This window comes from Melanotaenia boesemani, chromosome 9 (genome assembly GCF_017639745.1).
Source record: "Melanotaenia boesemani isolate fMelBoe1 chromosome 9, fMelBoe1.pri, whole genome shotgun sequence".
In the NCBI taxonomy this organism is placed as follows: domain Eukaryota; kingdom Metazoa; phylum Chordata; class Actinopteri; order Atheriniformes; family Melanotaeniidae; genus Melanotaenia; species Melanotaenia boesemani.
In genome coordinates, this window is record NC_055690.1 from 8,434,392 (window position 1) to 8,454,117 (window position 19,726).

Below are 19,726 nucleotides of genomic sequence, written 5' to 3' on the forward strand. Positions count from 1 at the left end.
ACGTCAGAGATTCAGAACAGTGCTGAAATACTTTAAGCCTTTGGTTTCTGGTACACCGATAACAACAACGCACACGTCATTACTTGAGCGCTATTTTTAGCGACATGTTCTGGTGATATTGGACACTTTTGGAGACAGACGTGAAAGTATCCGTACAAAAGTATTAATCAGCCTCGGTTCTACGGCAGCATCAGTCTCACCTCCGTAGCACGACATGTTCAACTCTGCTTCAAGACCAGACTCAAAACTACTGCTGGCCAATCTCGCTCTGGCTTACTATTCAATTCTATCAGATATCAATGCCTATTAATGAAGAATGTGGATGAAAACATTTAAAAAGTTAGAAGTACTGTAAAATGGTGTAGACTCTTAATCAGAGAACAGCCGGAGATGTTAAAACACTTAAAATACCACCATAACTTTAGGTTTGTTCATTTTCTTTTTCTACAATTTCTAACTGATATGCAATTAAATGCATATTTCCAGACATTACTAAAGCTTGAGTTTTACAACATTAATGTCTGTGTCTATTATTTATTAGTCGTCCACTAAAATGCATTTAAATTTGCTTTTTGAGGCAAATATTGTTATGCAATTAATCGATATTAATTAATTACAAAGCCACTAATTAGATTGTTTTTTAATTTAATCTTGAGGAGCTCGGACAGAAACACTGCCTCATGACTGGAACCATAAAGAGTGACAAACAGCATTTCCACAGTTTCGCCAAATATGACACATGATGGAGCCATTTCAGACAAAAATAAGGCGTCTATTCATCATCGAACACAATGCATTCGCATTGTGTTCACTTTCTACTGGCCACCCAGCTGGCATCCAACACACACATGCACCGTGCTCACACAAGTACAAATGTCACAAAAAATCTTCAAGCATAAAGTGTCAATATGTGTATCACACAGGTCAATTACAGATATATAAACCAGAAGTGACTGATTAAAAACATCTAATCTAAATTAACTTGAATACTGGCTGAATCAGGATTCCACTCAGTGTTTTTAAATGCAGCACAGAGAGGCAAAGATGTGGACTCCGTCTGCCCGGAAAAACCTTTAGGGAATATTTGAGGTTGTTCACATTGAGCTGCTGACATCAAAAAGGCATTTCCAGCTGCTGAAATTCAACCATCAAATAAACTTCACCCCAGCACCTGATTGACAGAACTGTCCATCCCTTTGTGCACAGACATCTCTTATGTCAACTGACATGTCAATAACATCCTCAAAAAATAAATAAAAATAAAGCAAACTGGGAGCCAGAAAAACTGGAGCAGTTATTACTACAATATTGTGACAGTTCAGCGACAAGGTGAGACTGAAAGCCATTACACGACTGTCAGGCACGAGAACAATCAACCCCAATCTGACATGTAACAGAAAGTTCAGAGTCGAGCTGGAGATGGTTTAAAAAGTTACGGTGCCTTAAATAAAAAGTATTGACTGATCTTTATGCCTTTAAAACGCAGCCGGCAGAGCTGGTGCAGTTCAGTGCACCCATTTCTACATTTTACGCCGTTATTGAGCTGTGACGGTGACGTCAGCAAATGCCTACAGGAATGCAGTTTAAAGCAACTGAGATGCTCAAAGCGAACACTGGATGAGAGGAAAATTTGTGTTGCAGAAGTTATGCATAAAGACTGAAAACAGTCAGTTACTATCAGACAGAAAACATAAAAATATGACATTTGTGTTTTGTTTTAACTTTTGTATGCAGGTGAATAATAATGATTATGAAAAATAATTGCAATCATCTCAAATTATACAATTATATAATCATTTTGACAGCCGTAACAATCACGTGATGGATGTTTCCCAGTTTAATAAGCTCTCATTACTATCCGTGTTTTCATTGCAGTTTTGTCGCAAAATAAAAGCGTTATTTCTAAAACTTCGACCAAGTACAACTGCAATTTGCAGGCGTTTCCATTGAATGGTGTTTCATGTCCATTGTATGGCCATAATTCCCGTAAAATCTCATCCCGAGAGACTCCACTTTGAGGAGGAAGGAGATTTCTAATTCCATGTAAAACTCTGCATTTCGCTGTTGTTTGCCATCAAAGATGGCGGTTATATTTTTCTCTTTAATTATTTGTAAAAAGATTTCTGTCTCCTGCGTCTACTCATACTTGAAATGAACTGGTCATGTGACCCCTTTCGTCACGTCAGACGTGTAAATGTATAAAGTGTATCCATTACACTTTTGCGATATACTTTTATATTGACATGTCTGAAAACCACCTCGAGTGTAAAAACTTTTAGCGATATTTGAGAGTTTTTTCTAAAAGTAGGTGTTTCCTTATCACCATATTTAGGTTTTTGCTACATAAATGGGAACGCAGCTTTTAAGATTTGTTTGCTTTAAATTTTTTAAATCTCTTTTCGCGCCGATCTTTCTCCCCCTTCATTAAGACCTCACCTACCGTGGACTTTTTCAAATCTCATTTAAAGACTAATTTTCATTCTCTGGCTTTTAAAGCAGACTAAGTTTTGGTATTTCTTGTTGAACATTTTTATATGCTTGTCTTTTTATTGTCTTTAATTCCTTTATATCTGTTTTTATTGTCGTTTAGTCCCACTTTTGTTAGTAATTTAAATCCTAGTTGTACAGCACTTTGGTTAACATATGTTGAATAAAGCTGACTTGACCTATTAATGCAAAGCAAACAGATGAGCATGAGGAATATGTAAGCTGTCCGTCATGCTGAAAAGTGTTTGAAGAGATCAGAGGCAAGCAGAAGTAAAGGAGGAACAGGAATGAAAAATGGATGGTTGAGAAAAAAAAGGGCAGGGTGAAGGGTGGGTGAGATGAAGGGAACCCTGACAGCAAAAAGAAAGTGGAAAAATAAGGAGATAAGATGCAGCGTCTGAAGAGCCCGACTACTCTTCAGATGGAGAGCTGAATTTAGTGGGATTATCCACTTAAACCTCATGTTTGACTTCAGCTTCAGTTTCGTTTAACTGCTTTAAAAACCAAATCCTAACATCACCTCTATGGTCATTCTCAGGTCTGGGTGCAAGATACACACTGAAGAGCTGTGTAAACACCGCCTGGACCAAAGTACATGACACAAACACGGTGGTGGTGACATTAAGGAGGACACTGGTGGCACAAAACGACTCCCACCCAAATGCACCCACATAAATACACTCACATGCTGCTCAAGAGAATGTCAATAGAAATATTCATGCAGGGACTTTGAAGTAGAAACAACTTAGGCATCCAAACACATATCTGCAGCGTTGAGACATCCGCTCCATGCAATGATAACATGGGCTCAAGCTCACAATTTAACTGCTGCGTGCTCTGTAAATGACTAAACTCATATTTAACATCCTAGTTACCAATATTAGAATTAATACATAAGACTTTGGAGATTAAAATGAAACAGCAGTGGGAAAGAGAACATCTGCAACCTTACGCCGGAATTATACTGGGTGCGTGTACGTCACGTTACAGCTGCACCACGGTTTTGTTCGGACCTGCATGGCATTTTATACCTGGAGCGTGACAGGTGTGAAGCGTCCACGAGTGCAGTCCACCACGAGATCACGAAATCACAGGAGAAATGGAGAAGCTTGTCATTCTCCACTTCCAGGATAAATGTCGTCTATGATGACAAAAAAAAGAAAACACTGAGACCCCTTGACTGGTTAAACACGTCATGTTTTCATGGTTCAGCAGCACAAATCTGTATGGGGCTTTAATTTTGAAAAATACCAGAAGCTTTTACACTGCTCCCGTGTCTGATTTCCTGTCTGTCCCTATCTGAACTGCGGAATTGACGCATTCTGGGTGTATGAAGTGGTAAAAATAGACTAAAGCGCAAATTTAGGGGATCGCCGCTATAACGCGCTTCTGGGACGCTTCTGACAAGTGCTGCTGCGCACCCGGTATAAAACAAACCATTGGCTGAAATGGCCGTGAATAGCAGTGGAGGCCGCAGCACAGCCATATCAATTCATTTACAGCTAATTGTGTAACAGCACTTATTTTTCTTGAATATTAAAGACATTCTCAGATAAATATTTTATAAAACACTAAGTGCATTTACTTGACAATGAAAATCAGTTATCTGGAAATAATCAGATTACTGTAATAATCTGATTTGACACATCTATATACATTTCGGAAATGCCATAACAATGCAGTGTTTCCCCAGATTCACAGCCAGAAACGTAATGAATGAACGAATGAACGAATGAATAAAACAAAAACAAATAAACCCCAACTCAGGACTAAAAAAAAAGTAAAACTTTTTAAATGTCCTGATTAAACTGTTTTTGATTCAGTGGACCTGCCAGAGATTCTAGAAAACTATTTTTGTCTGATTTTCAGCTGGTTGACGTGTTTTCCGACGCATGCACTCTGTCCTCTAATGGAGATCTGTGTGTGCGCACACGTCTCTGTGCGTGTGACCATTCCCGTGGACTGAGAGGGCAGCTCTGATATGGCGCCATGTAAATCAAATAAACAGCATCAGCTGCTGCTTAATCTACAACCTACTTTTTGATAAAAGGACGAAGTGTAAACCTGTCTTAGAGGCCATGTGTGTGCAAATGACCATATATACATATGTGTGTGGTGACATCACTTCCTGCTGTGGGAAGTGGCCTTAGCATTAGATGCTAATATGAGTGGTAATACACTCAAAGACTTTATAGGTGAATGTAATCCACACTAATGAATGAAAGCATCTGAGTGTGACATTATCTTGACAAGAGAAGCTGATTTTGGACGGAGGCGACACAGGAAACCAGTTGAGTGTGTATATGCTAAGATCTCGCAGAGTCAAGTCCCCTGAGAGAAGGGTCACGTTACCAGAAAAGAGGACATATTTAAAAAAAAAAAAAAAAAAAAAAAATCAATCTCCGAGTTTCATTGGATTTATTTTATTTGAATAGATTCAAATCGATAAATGCATTTTTTAAACGCTGCCCTAGCATCCACATCTAAAGCCCTGGACAAGTTCGTACACATTTCCACAGCCAATAGGACCAATCCCAGAATATCCAACCTGTCTTACTTTTTTGGGACCCTTACACTGGGGTCCCGATCTTACTGATCAGCTTGAAACACTGCATCCATTGATTGATCAAAAGAATCATCACTTCCTGTGCGACTCCGCTATAAAAAAAAAAAAAAAAAGCAGCAACAGCACCATGTCTAAATATATTGTGGATTTTTTTTTTTGTTTAAACCCACATGCCAAGAAAAAAAAACAACACAAATTCCTTGTTTTCTGTCCGAGTCCGAGGTGAGCAGTGCAGCATGTGAGGCTCTGGCTGCAGCTGCACATGCAGGAGCTGAACATAACAAGTGCAGACTTTGCATGATTATATGGTGCTGACAGGTTGTTAAGCTTTACTTGCTTTAGTGTCATAGTCCGCAGCACTAAAAGAAACCTAACTTTAAAGACGTTGAAGAGGAACTTTACTGTTTTCTTAGACGGCTATGCTAACTGGATCGGCTAGCTGTAGAAGACACTCCATAGCAGACCAGATAGTGCTCTGGGTGACCAAATGGGTGACATTTTCACAGTGTTCAGAAATTCCTACTTAGCATCTCATCACAGCTCAGCTGGATTCTCCACGGCAGTAACACTAGTTGCATTTCCATTAAAGATTTTTGCAAAATAAAAGCATTATTTCTCAAATTTCGACAAAGTACAATTGCGATTTGCTGGTGTTTCCATTGAATGGTGTTTAGTGCATTAATCATTATTCTCATACAATCTCGTCCCGCGAGACTCCACTTTGAGGAGGAAGGAGATTTCTAATTCTTTATAAGACTCTGCATTTCACTGTTTGCTGTTTTCACTGTTTTTCTTTTAATATTGTAAAAAGATTTCCGTCTCCTCCTGCGTCTACTCATTCCGCGCCATCTTTACTTGAACTCAACTGGTCATGTGACCCCCTAACATCACGTCCGGGAACGTCTAAATTTTGGAAAATTCTAGGGGTAATGGAAACGCACCTATTGACTTCTGAAAATGTGAGTACTCAAACTTTTTTGCTTATTCTGAGGGAAAGGGCTCTGAATGCTTTTGGCTCCCACCTTCCTCAGCATCAGTCAGGCCTTCAACAAGGGGTTTAGTTTCATCTTGTATCTTTTCTTTGATTGCCAGATGGTGTGTAAGTGAACGTGAGTACACAACTGAAGACACCTGTTCAAAGGTGAAAAAAAAAAAATCCTAAAACACTAAATACATTCAGTGTGCATCCTTCATATGTCACATTATTGTTCCAACATGTTTTTATATTTTTTTTTAATAATTTTAATAACTTCTGTAATAATGATAAATTTAAGGATATTTTTGTAAAGTGCTTTTTGTGATTTATGTTTAAATCTTGTGACCTTTGCAATACAAAGAGCAAACAAGTGGGTAAAAACATCTTAAAAAAATCATTTGAACTTGGGGTGCTGACCTATTAATAGGGTTAAAGAAGTTTTTCCAGGGCGGTTGCGATAATATGCCAGCTGAAGTTTGCTTTCCTTTACACTGGACTTAGTTAAGCCACCCATACCTTTTGAACAACATATTTCCCTTCTCCCCAAGAGCCGCTGCTAACCTCAGATAGCAATAAAAATGACTAAAGGGAAAGACAAAAGACAAGCCAAACGTTGAGCAGGGAAACTTGCTCATCTATTGGCCAATGCCAGATTAATTCTTTTTCTGCCACATCGGATCAGAAGATGGAGCTGCATCAGATCCCAGCATATATTATACATATATATTTTGAGAGAGAGCGAGAGAGAGAGTGAGAGAGAGCGAGAGAGAGAGAGAGAGAGAGAGAGCGAGAGAGAGAGAGAGAGAGAGAGAGAGAGAGAGAACGAGAGAGAGGGGGGGGGGGATGCAAGAAGTCAGGTGATCGACAAAAACGAGATAAAGTTACACCTGGGAATGCTTGTTTAGTTAAAGCTGAGTAAAAAGAAAGAGTTGAGAAACTTTCCCACATCCTTTCTTGGTAACTCACATGTATGTATAAGCTTTTCTAAAAGCTTCGGGAAGTTAAATTAACAGGTTTACCTAAACACATTTGAAGATCGTACTTCCATCAGACCAATAATCCAACATCCTCTCCCACTTCACTCTGATGGAGGTAGACAGCTACAATGTGAACTTTTACCCCCTTCAACACCTTGACAACCTATAAAAAGTATGACTAACAATATGACTAGTCAGTAAGACCAACCTGACTAGTGAAAATAGCAGCCAATTTAACACTAAAAGAAAAACACCCTGATGAAATCGTTTACAAACACTTTTGAAAACAATACGAATAAACTCCAATGAAGCTTCCCAAGAGATGAAGCAGCACAAATACCAGGTCAACAGACAGACGGGAAGAGGCGTCTTACCATGAAAGCATTTCTATGAAAAGTCAGGCAGTTCTCACACAGCCATGTCAGAGTAATCACAGCAGCCAAGTAGAATAGTGGGAATATTTGCTCCTCAGTCTGTTATCCAAAACGAGGTCAGAACACAGTCACCAGCCAGACGAGTGTGGGACAGAGCAGAGACAGACCAAAAAAAAAAAAAGAAAAAGAAAAAAAAGAAAGTGCGTTTGTGCATGTCGGTAAGTCGGCGAGTTCCTGCTTGTGACGCGGAGGAAAAACACATTGGCTGCAGTTCCCAGCTAAGACAGGAAAACAGCTGCTCCAGGGAGGAGGGGAAAGAGGGAAACAGAGAGAGAGAGGAAGAGGAGGGCTTACTGTGGAGCACGCTCAAAGTCTTACCCAAGCTGCAAACCACCCACTCTCACAGATGCACTAACTGCCTTCCTTTGCAAGAGAAGACACACATAGTTCAGAATTAATGGCTCGCCTTCACTTACTGAACTGGACGCTACCTATTGGATCGGTCGGGAATCAATTAAAAATCAAATCAAACTTTATTTATAAAGCAATTTTAATGCCACAGGCAACACAAAGTGCTTTACACGATTAAAAACATGTATGCATATTAAAAAAAAAACAAAGTGGAAATACATAATAATAGAAACACTCACCAAAATATTTCACACAGCCGCAAGCACACACACACACCAAGCAGCACCCCCTCCCCATTCTATAAAAACATGATTCTCTTATTTCTGTCTCGAACTGAATGTTATTATAAAATAGTATAAGCATCTGGGAAAAAGGTCATGCAGTTATTACCAGTCATTAAAAGTGTGTTACACTGAAAGCATTGATTGCATTCCAGTCTAAAATCAAACATGTGAAACTGCTGATGGCCCTGGGTCCGTATTAAACATAGCTGCAAGTAGATATGGGACCAGTCTGATCCAGTATGGCTATCAGGTTCCAATACTGACGTCACCGACCGACTGGACATCAGACTGATCACTAAGTAAATGCTACAGTATGAAGCTTTTACCAGTCATAAATATGGTGCAATAGAAACTCAGCACATCCTTCGTTTGGAGAGATTTTAGTCTCAGAAGAGAAAAACAAGATGAGAACTTGTCATGTTTAAGGCAAACCTTCCAAAGGGTGGAAGCTGTGTTACATTATAAAACACTTAATGAGCAAATTGCAGACAGCATTTGCAATAATTAATTCTTCCAGTGCACCTGAGGTACAGTAAGTTTTAAATACTAAAGATTACCCTTCAGAGGACTAAAGAAACCTGCAAGAGATATAAAATTCTAGGAACCCTCTGCCAGTCAGAGGTGTTTGCCTTTGCTAGGAAGCAGACTCAACATGTCCAGAGTACCTTCAGGTTATCAGCCTTAATTATCTTAACCATGAAGATCTTCAGACATACCACAATGTAGGTTAACAACCAAATAAATCAACCCTGTGCATGCTCATGTAAAAGAAGTGGGATTGGAATTAGATGATTGATAATCGTGGATCTGGAACTGCATATTTCCAACTAACAGAGGAACGAGTCCTGCACTAATAACTAATATTTAAGCTAATACAGCCTGAAATCTGCACAGCTGCTTCAGTTGCTACAAGGAGGAAGCATATTTGTAGGTGTAACCATTTATACTTGTTTGCTCTAGAAGAAGTTAGGTTTCCAGCATGAAGTTGCCATGGCAATGAGATAAGTTAACCATCTCTGTGACATTAAAAACCCAGAGCTGAACCTGAAGAAAACATCTCACTTAAACACCATCCTGCTTCATATTACAAGTCCCAGGAGAGTCAAAAGTACCATCTATCTACCAAGGATGGTCAGACTATTTGCTGGTAAGGGAGGGGGATAAAGAGTGGGGTAACTCAGTTCATACAGCTCCTGGTCTCTGTGGTGAATTTTTTTTATCAGACATCTATACAATGATCACAAGATACACCACCCCTTTTTCCTCTTCCGTTCTCTATATATGAACATAAGTTCTGTCCTCAGCTTTCTTTCCTCTCATCATTCCCCCTCCGTGACGAGGAAACCTCGCTACCTCCCCCTCAAAGGCACAGCTGCATTCCTTTCTGCCTGCTTGTCTTCTCCACTATTACTAATAATTTATGCTGAGATCTGCAACAGACTTGGCATAAAATCTGCAGCAAGAAAAATTACCCTGGAAACTCCTATGTATAAAAACTAGAAGCACTCAGAGCGCAGACCTCTGCCAAGCCATTGTAATTGTTTTGCCAATGAATCTCTGAAATATTTTTGAGGTAGAAGATCTAATGGCAAAATTATCCCCATCTCGTCAGAAGAGAATCCTTTAAAGAATTCCTGGATCCAGGCAGAGAGTCTGATCACTCCCAAAATCTGATCACTTGTTCCTTATTCCATTTCTGAGATTTCCTGAAAATTTAATCAAAATCTGTCCATAACTTTGAGTCATCTTGCTAATAGACAGACCGACCAACAGTGCTGAATACATGACCTGAGGCAGAGGTAATAAAATAATACAGCCATTGTTTTTAGCGGGCTGGTCTTGTTTTGACACAGCTTGGTATGTTGTGTTGGCTTGATGTGTATAAGCACAGAGTGATGCAGGGCTCCATTGAAATTATGAGAAACAGCAGCAAGTTAACGAGGACGTCTTTTTTGTTTTCATTTACACTCTTAAGCCTTATTTATGCTCCTTGGATGTACGTACATCCACGTCAAACAATGTCAAATGCCACTGTCCACATACTCCATGTGTACTTTACGTTGGCATGGGTGTAAGCCGGGATGTGCATTTTATATTTTAAGTGTCGACTAGTCAGGCTAATTAAAATTGGATTAGTTGTGACATCATTGTGACATCATCAATAAAAACATGAAATATACTTTATTCCCACAGGGAAATTGTAAAATGTGTGTGAAAAGTCAATTGTATAATGTATGTGCTTACACACAAGCATATTTTATATATTTTGTTTGTTTGTGCTCTAGTGATCTTGTACAGTAGGTCGATGAGAGAAAGTGGGTCAAGGTAAGTCGCCAGGATTGGATCTCGGCTGGCTGCATTAAAAACCTGTAGATTCTCGCCGTCGGGCAGCTGCAATGCTAACTGAACTACACACTGTGTCCACAAGAGTGTTTAGCTCAGGGGTGCCCAGCTCAGGTACTCAAGGGCCACAATCCTGCAGGTTTTTGATGTGTCCCCGTTCCAAAACCACCTGACTCAGGTGTGTTGAAGCAGGAAACATTGGAAAATCTGCAGGACAGCTGCCCTCGAGGACCGCCCCCCTGGTTGTAGCGAAACGGGTTTCGCTACAACGGGTTTAGCTACAACCAGACCAGCTATTTTTTCCTTATGTTTCCATCTGTTCGGTTTAGTAACCGTGCTGCTTTGGTCTGTCCCTTCCATTACTGGTTCCACTCCAGCAGAAACAGCTGGTAAACTTTCCCGTTTCCGGCTATAAACTAGGGTCGAGGAGCAGAGACAAGGTGATTCCGCCTGGGTTGAAGCTGCAGCTAGCTTTAGGTTAACCCCCTTCACTTTAAGGCCCTTTAACGCTCCCTTTATGTACGAAAGTCACTGCTCTCATACATTAATGTGTCCTAAAACAATGCATCCACCAGAGGGCAGTGTAGTATTTATAGCTCACCTCCAAGTTTTGATTTGGTTTTAGTCAATAGTAGAGGAAATCAAGGGTGGCGAAAACGGACCTAATTATACACGCAAATTATGCAGACGACAAACAAAATGCTACGTATCCGGCTTTAGCATAGAGCATAAGTGGTCTTTCACAGAGCAGTGGGAAAGCAGACAAGACTGTCCTTGTAACCATAAGAGCTGTGGTTTTTATTACTGAAGCTTATAGCAAAGACCACAGCTAAATACAATTACAGATTTCTTGGTAAGATTATTGTCATAGAAATAAAAATTCACGATTTTATTGATTATACGTTTAGATTCTCAAAATTATAAATGTGTAACATTACACGAACGCTTAGGCCTAAGTTTTAATCAGCATTACTTATGCCATTTTAAAATCTGAATTTGGCTTAATTTTAGCAAGAGAAGCCGATTTCAGTCATGTTGGCGTCTTGTCACAGTAGTGAACAGAATCCACCAAAAACCACTTTATCCTGCTTATTTCTGAATGATGCGGACAGTTTTCAGGTCTTACATTTAGAGGATGGCTGCAGGATGACCCATTTGATATTTTAAATAACTTTTCGGTCTGAGCACTGATCTGCTATTATGCTTCAGACATGATCATTTATGAAAAGTGATGATATTGAGAAATTTTTATGATTAATTAATCGTGGTATTTAACACTGTGATTCAGTAATCGTGACATCCCAACTTTTGCTGCTCTGTGCCCTCCGCTCTGACTATGAGCTGTTCCAAACCAGTGAACATGCAGTGTCTCTCACTTAAAAAGGGGCAACACCATTCATTTTGTAAATTAGATCTGGTGTCGAGGTGTCCTTGGGCAAGACACCGAATCCCTAATTGCTCCTGATGGGTTGTGGTTGAGCGCCTTGCATGGCCGCTTCTGCCATCAGTGTGTGAATGTGTGTGTGTTTATGGGTCAATGTGATGTATGATGTAAAGCACTTTGGGTATCGTTCCAGGTACAGTAAAGCGCTATATAAATACAGACCATTTACCATTTTTTACTGTTAAGAATTGTCGACTAGTAGTCGCACCTGAGCTATACTGCTGCCCATTCTGTTGGTACTGGTTTCTCTGGCTGGACATTCACCAACTCTAAAAACTTAAATAATAAATAATAAAACACGCACATAAAAAGGTCAAAATGGCCAGAAGGCTCCGAGTGTACACATTTTTAACAAAGTTATGGGAACAGTGGATTTGATTACAATTTTGTGTTGGCCATAGCCGAGACTCACTGAATTTAAATTCTAGTCCATTTTAATTTGTGTTTTCATCCTGGTTCAGTTCACTTGCATTTGAGCTTTGTTTTGATTTGCAAGGTTTGTTAAAATTGAAAGGAGTCACCTGGCAACAGGATGCAAAGATCTGGAAATCGTCCAGATAATTTGTTTTTTTTAAGAGCTTAACAAAACCCAGCCAGAAAAAAAACTGCTTGAATGCTGACAAAACCCTTTCCTGGTGAAGAACCACATGCTCCCTTACAGCCAAGGCAAAGGTCAGATATACTGTGACCAAAAATACCAACTCAAACAAAGAGTTTAATGTCTTTAAAGAAAAATACTGTCTGCTCCCACCTGATGTCACTCCCTGCTGTGAGGCGCATTTACCAGCACACTGAAATGACAAACAGGTTGTCTGACAGCAGACTGACACTGAAATACAATACGGAGGTTATTGATAAACAACCAATTACTGTAGTCACTGGAAGAAAACTCTTGATGGGAATTGCTATTACTCAGTTCAAATATTATGAATTATGGTTTTTGTTTGGTTTAGTTTGTGTTCTTCTAAATCATGGCCAAAAAAAATGTCCTCCATGTTAATTATAAATCCTAAATGGGAACAAGTATAGACCATTTTATCACTGATAAAATACTGCAGACATTCTTCATGGTGCTTACATAGCACTATGAAGTATTGGCTGTCTCCAAGAACAGATTGCGATGGCGGAGTAGGAAGAAAAGATTTAAATACTAAAGATTATTTCAAAGAGGTCGATTCGCAAATGCTGACCAATGGATAACTGTCTGCCTTTTTTTCCATTAGAAATGAATTCATTAAAAACACAAGCATTCTATTAAACACCCAATGATGGTAGGGAAAGGGGTGCTTTTGCCATTCAGAATAGGAACGGTTGTAATTGTGTGTAAAGGCAACGTTCACACAAAAGGCTCTGACAGAGTTTAACATCTGCTCCTGATAAAAGCTGTGAATCTGTGCAATTAAAAATTCATTTCAGTGTTTCACAGCAGGCACAAACAAAAATAGCTGCAAACTGTAGAACTGCACAGTATTAATGGATTTTAAGTGAATGCAACTGAAATATTCTAGCTCGTTTCACCGCTCAGTGCAGGCTCCTGAGATCAGCACTGCAGCGTTTTCCACACTTCAGCTGATTAAATCCTCCTAGTCTACTCTAAGTGGAAATGCAATGCTCCATCCAGTGCTGGAATGATCTTTCAGCTCCTTAAAAACAGCCTGGTAACCCTTTAGGGTCAGGAGCTTTTGGTCACAAAATTCCTTTTGTATCACCCAGTAATGTTACGGTCTGACACACAACCCTTTACATTGCATATGGATGAATTAGTCCACATTTCAGAAACTAACTGGGGAGCAAACATCACCTGAGGCCTTCAGGTACCAGCTTAGCTCAAGTTTTCAAAAGTGCTGCATAATAATATAAAGTATTTATAATGCTATCTTCATATGCTGCGTTGTTGCCACGTTTAAGTGTGACATAACGAGGTGGTTAGTGACAGATTTCCACTAAATGAAACCTCAAGTTAGCATTGACTATCAGCTTCTTTTAGGTTAGGACCTGTTGAAATATTTATTAAACACGTTGGCTTAGTTTCTCTGTCCCTTCAGGTAAGTCCAAACCAGTATGATCAGGTTTCAACAAAATCTAAATAAATAAATTATCTAAAACTTCTCTCCACATTACTACCAATAAATTCCTCTGAGCAGTAGGATGTACAGTCCAAAAGGTGTAGAAACTAACCTCTTAGTCCATGTAGTTGCAAGTATCTTGAGAAAAAAAAGCATCTACCAGGTTAACAGGTTGTGGATCCAATAGTCAAAGCCTCCAGTATTTCCTGTAGGGGGAAAAAATGTCTTATTAAGGGTGCCAGGACAAACTAAATAAGCATTTGTTCTGCAGACCACCACATAGCTCATTTACAGCAGCCATAAGGAAATGGTGCCATCACTATGATAAATGATGGTTGACAGAGCATGTTAATGAGTTCAAACACTGAACACAACAGCACAAGGAGAATAAATGGTCTGACACAATGGCATGCATTATACATGCAATAAGCACTGTGGTGCTGGTGGAGTTTCTCTTGAGAAAGTCTGTATTTGCATGGGTCCAACTAAAATTCATGCCAAGACTAAGCAATTCGAAAGTGGTGAAAAGCAACAAAGAGATGAGAAAATAGGGAATACAGTCAAAAGGAAGGCCCGGATCTTTTGAATATTAATGACCCTGTGCAAACTTTGACCATAAAATGTTAAGACAACCCATCATCAAACATTAAAAGAAATAATTGTTTTAGAAAGTATGCTGCGGATGCTCGACTCCAGTACTGCAACAGAGCTGCTGATGAGCAGGCATCGAGGGATGGGTATCATACATTTTTAACAGTAAACCCGACTCCTGCTGATCAGTTTGGTGTTTTAATTGTAGTCTTGTTATTGTGTTTTGGAGAAAACAGAATTGGCATTGCTTCATTTCTTATTTCTACTGTGAGGTGCGAGAATAGGGAAAACAGATTAACAAGGTATAAACGTCTACAGTCTCACATTATGATGTCTCCACTCAAACTTTTAGTGCCACCAAGATGTTTTATAAAAGACAGGTGAACTGCAGCAGCTCAGGGCACACAGAGTTTACATGACGATTGCATAATCCACAACTGCTTCATGAGTCATCACTGAAGCAAAACTAGAGCCCAACTTCCTGCATTCCCAAGGTCATATGCATTTCCAGCAGCAGTCTCTCCAGTAATCTCCAGTAAGTGTTTCCTATTGTTTCCGCCACTTAAAATTTGATGAGTACAATGAAAAAGTAACATTTACAGTAGATTTTGGGGAGAACAAGATGTCATCCAGGAAAGCGGAGCATTGACTTAGCCAACAGATTAACAACTTCACCCAGGGGTCTCGGTTCACAAGTGAATCCTGGTGCAGTTCTCTTACAGTGTGAATGCAAACAGACCATCCAGTGAACCAAGGAGAGGAAGTGATGTAGGTTCCATCGTTGATCAAGCTCCCTGCCTCTCCTGCTGCTCAAACTGGATGGATTTTAGTAAAAACTGTAGTAGGTTTGAACACCAAAGTGAAAACAGAAACCTCAAGACTGCAAAACTTTACTGTCACTTTTTACTTAAGATAAAAAAAAAAGTCAACTTAAATGGAAGGACTTGGCCATTCTTCTTTCTGCTTTATTCTTTGTGGTCAGTCGTCATTTTTGGACAATATCATCCCTATAAGTAGTTTTTGTAAAATGTTTCTAACATGGGATGGAGGACGACCACATGTGATGACATGATATATGAACATCTGAAGTCTTGCAGAGTTACAGTAGGACCAGGACTAATGTGGCCAAAGTCCCTAGTAGAATCCCCTTTTTATCAGAAGTTAACTTCAGCAATGTCAGGCTGCATCTCTGAACATTTCTTCCTCCACGCACAACACTGATGTTTAAAAGCTTATCAGCCTGATGTCATTTACCTTATTTAAACGCTGGAAGGTCCTTTCTGACACGGTCGCACGTTCATAATTCTCCTTCGCCCTGATGTGCAAAGACATGTGCATGTGCACATGCAGGTGGGCAAACTCCCACAAGCAGACAAGCAAGTGTTGGAAAACCTCTGCAAGCCGGAGATCCTGCAGGGTGCTGGAATACTTTAAGCCCTGTGTTTTGTCGGAAGAATTTTCGCACAGTAGATGCAGTGAGTTGCACAGCAACGTGATGGTGAACACCGTCGCCTCACAGCACAAATTACCAGTTAACTAGCAATTCTAAATTGCCCCTGGGAGTGAGTCTGCATAGCTGGTTTTCCTCATTTGTTTCTGGGATAAACTGGCGGATTGTCCAGGATGTAGCCTGCCTTTCACACATTGCTAGCTGGATTAAGCTACTGAAACCCAGGTAGGCTTAAGCAGGGCATAGAACATAGATGGAATTTATAATAATGTTAATCATTAATAATTAATTAGCATCTCTCTTATTAGATAACAAAAAGTTTCCAAGCGACTATGCTTCTCAAAAAGGATTATTTCTGCATGGTGGCAGCAGGGTGTGCGTCTCTTCCAAATTGACAGGCGTGAAGATAAACATACACACACATCCAACTGATCCAAGCCCTGAGAGTGTGTGGTCTGACCAAACAGCAGGGTGGCTTACACAGTGGCCTTCCTTCCACTTCCCCTCCACCCCAGCACACACACAGCTCCAGTATCAGTCTGTGAGCCAGTATGTAATGCTGGAAGGAAAACTAGAGCTGAGGTAATCTGAATGGCAAACATGTACCCGCATAAAAACTAAAGGGAGAATATTATTTTCTTGTCCTTTTACACTTTTTCACATATAAATAAAAAGCTTTTTGTGTAACGAAATATTTTATGATGAAGTCAAATCTATTATTAAAGCAGCATAGAGGAAGGAATAACAAATGTTATTTATAAATGAAAAAAAAAATCAGTGTAAAGGGAAAAGCTCCTAACCACAGGTACACAGGTGTTGAGCATCTGAAATAAACCCTGCCATATCTTTCCATTTTATTATCTACTAATCATTAACAGGAAAATTCTTTTGCACTCACCAAGGCACGATTCCAATTTAGCTCACAAACATTTTGTATTGCAGTTTAACATGTTCCCAGGAGGCGGCCATGTTTCCCCACCAGTAAAGATGGGTGTAATTATGGCAAACTGCAGCTTTTAATGGTTTGGTCTTTATGAAGTCTGAGGGATGCGAGAGTAAAGCATTCACAGCAGAAAGCCCCTGGGTGACCGCTGGGAGCCAGCAATCATTTCCAATCTCACGTGTTTCCATCCAAAACGGGGATGACATTTCACCTGACTCAAATGAAATAGTTCCCCAACAGCTTGTCGTCAAGTTCTGCACCAGCCTCTTAATGACCCACTGATTTAGCCAGGTGTGTTGCAGCAGGGAAACATCTACAACCTGCAGGACACTGGCCCGAGAGATCTGGAGTTGACAATCTTTGCCTTAATATTCTGCATAAACAGCCATTTAAAACCGGATATATCTGGCCATGTTCAAACAAAACTTGACACATATTAAATGCAAACATGGGATGGCTCCGAAGACGAGGAGCTTAACTGGGAGGCATGTTAGCAGATCAAAAGTGTCATTTTTAAGTAGCTAAATTAGCTCAATCTGCCATAGCAAAGCTTGTAGCCTCATCAACACCCCTGATTATAAACCATTAGCTCCAGTCAAATACGCTGTGAATTTACCATAATAATTAATGGGCTGCTGTGCTTAAGGACCTGGAGTTTTAATTAAAAATCCCAAACAAATTTTGGAAAAGAGGTGAGAAAAAATAATTGATGTGAAAAGTGTCTGTTCCATTTTTGTATTGCTTTGATCTCAGCCATTTCTGTGCCAGAGCCACAGAAACATTCAGCCTGAAAACTCAGTTTGCTGTAGACTCAAACTTCTGCACACCCTGAGCAGAATATGACCTAACATTATTTATATGTAAAAAGCATAGAAACAGGAATACATAAAGTTGTCTTTAGAAAAACTATCACTGTAAACAAAGATCTTGACACCTTCCAGGCAACCCAGCAGGCATGAAAGATCTTTAACGTCACCAGCGCAACCGGATCCCAGTAGTGTATGCTGATGTGTACACAGGACAAATTTATTATTTATGTCAACGCAGCAAGGCTAAACAACGGCTAAGCTGATTGAAACTAAAGGAAGAGTGATGTGTGTGGCTTAAAGTTGCATCAATAAACAGAGAGTTGAGTTGCAGTGGGGATTAATGTGCACACCAGCACACACTGGGAACTAGGGAAGTATTCTTTGATGAGTGTACCTAACTGGTTTGTCAAACAGATCAAATAGTGCTTGCAATCCCACGCTTGAACTGTACCTGGTAAGCAGTAAACAGACCTCAACTGCAGTCATTTACATTATGTAAATAAGACACATGAGATATTCATTTATAAGTTATAAAATTAACTTTTAATGTGGGATCAACAGATTAAAAAGATATTTTTAGTCAAATATCTTATTGTTGGCATTAGAAGCTGAATCATCATATCACCTGCTCTGCCAATTAACCTCACCTGAGAAAAATCAGACCCGCGTGGTCCAGTTGCTGCGAAGATTTCTTTATTAAAATTATTTCAATAATGTGTTTGCTCATTTTCAGTTGAGAAAAGACGCATAATGAAATGCATTTTGCCCCGACTATACAGGGAAGATGCCACTTATAGCAAAGTAGCTGACTTAAAAACTTCAGTTTGATTGTCAGCTGTGTGTGAAGAAGAGGGGGGATACAGTAAGTAAATAAAGGAGTAAAATACCCTGCCCCTACAACATGCCATCCCATCTGGTTTGTACATAGTGGGACCACCAACAGGAAAGTGACCCAAAACACACCTCCAGCCTCTGGAAAAGCCATTTAACTGACAAGAAGAGTGAAAAAGTGTTGTGTGAGTTAACCTGGCCTCATAAGTCGAAACAATCACTGGACCTTAAACTGGCTGAGATGGACTAGGATAAGCTGGACCACAAAGTTAAGAAATGTAGCCAAATATATAAAAAAATATATATAATATATATTTTAGTCCCACACTAATATTTTGTTGGATGCCTTTTGCAGTATTCACTGTGGTGTTGTTTCAATGAGCTTCTGCAATGTCACAAGATTTATTGCCATCCAGTGCTGCATTCATTTTTCACCCAGATCTTCCACTTTCACTGTTAAACATGGCCCTGAGTTCTACTGTTGTTTTTCTTACCATCTTTTCCAGGACCATGGGATGTCTTTCCACATGGCTGCTTAAGAAATGAGAAGCTACTCATACAAACAACTTACCGAGTAGCTAATAGATCCAACCAATCTGCCATGTTTGACGAGAGCCATGTCAGTAGACCTCAACAAGAAGACACACCTGGAGTTCTTGAGCCTGCCTCCAATCCAGGACAGGATCTAGCAAATTTGTACTGATGTCATGGATGGGAACGGTGGTAAGAAAACTCTTCACGGTCTTTTTAGCGCTACTGGTAAATCATGAGTTGATACAACTGTTCTTAATGGCATAATTCACAGAAATGAAGCTGATATGTGAAGATTATTTACATATTTGACTGGTTTAACATTACGAGATTTATCAATTCAACTACAGAACATGCAACATTAATGCACTTTACAAAACTAGGGTTTTTCCTCAGAAAAATAGGGCATTCACTTAAAGCTTGAATGCATACACTTTATTGCAGTTACGCTGCAATGCACGATGGCCTCTTAAACACCAGCATGGACACATCTCTGCATAGTGGGTCATCTGAGGTGAGATGATTGTGTATGCAGACTCTTCCCTCACCCTGACCCCACGGTTTGGGTACACTGTTTTGCATGGCTGATTGTTGTGGCAGGAAAATAGATGAGAATGAGGGGGAATAAGCTATTCAACCAGCA

At 39.8% G+C, this 19,726-nt stretch overlaps 1 protein-coding gene across 4 annotated transcripts in view; it reads right to left on the bottom strand.

Moving 5' to 3' along the window:
- The window catches only part of LOC121646254 (SPRY domain-containing SOCS box protein 4-like), a 46,058-nt gene that overhangs the window by 21,558 nt on the left and 4,774 nt on the right, over nt 1-19,726 (bottom strand). For 2 of the 4 annotated variants that reach the window (XR_006011597.1, XM_041995150.1), the window contains exon 2: nt 14,041-14,134. The exons of 1 other annotated variant lie outside the window; for it this stretch is intronic. The gene's annotated coding sequence lies outside the window, so the exon portion shown is untranslated. Of the gene's footprint in view, nt 1-7,380; nt 7,539-14,040; nt 14,135-19,726 lie in introns of those variants that run through there. One more of the 4 variants, XM_041995152.1, reaches the window with a different exon arrangement.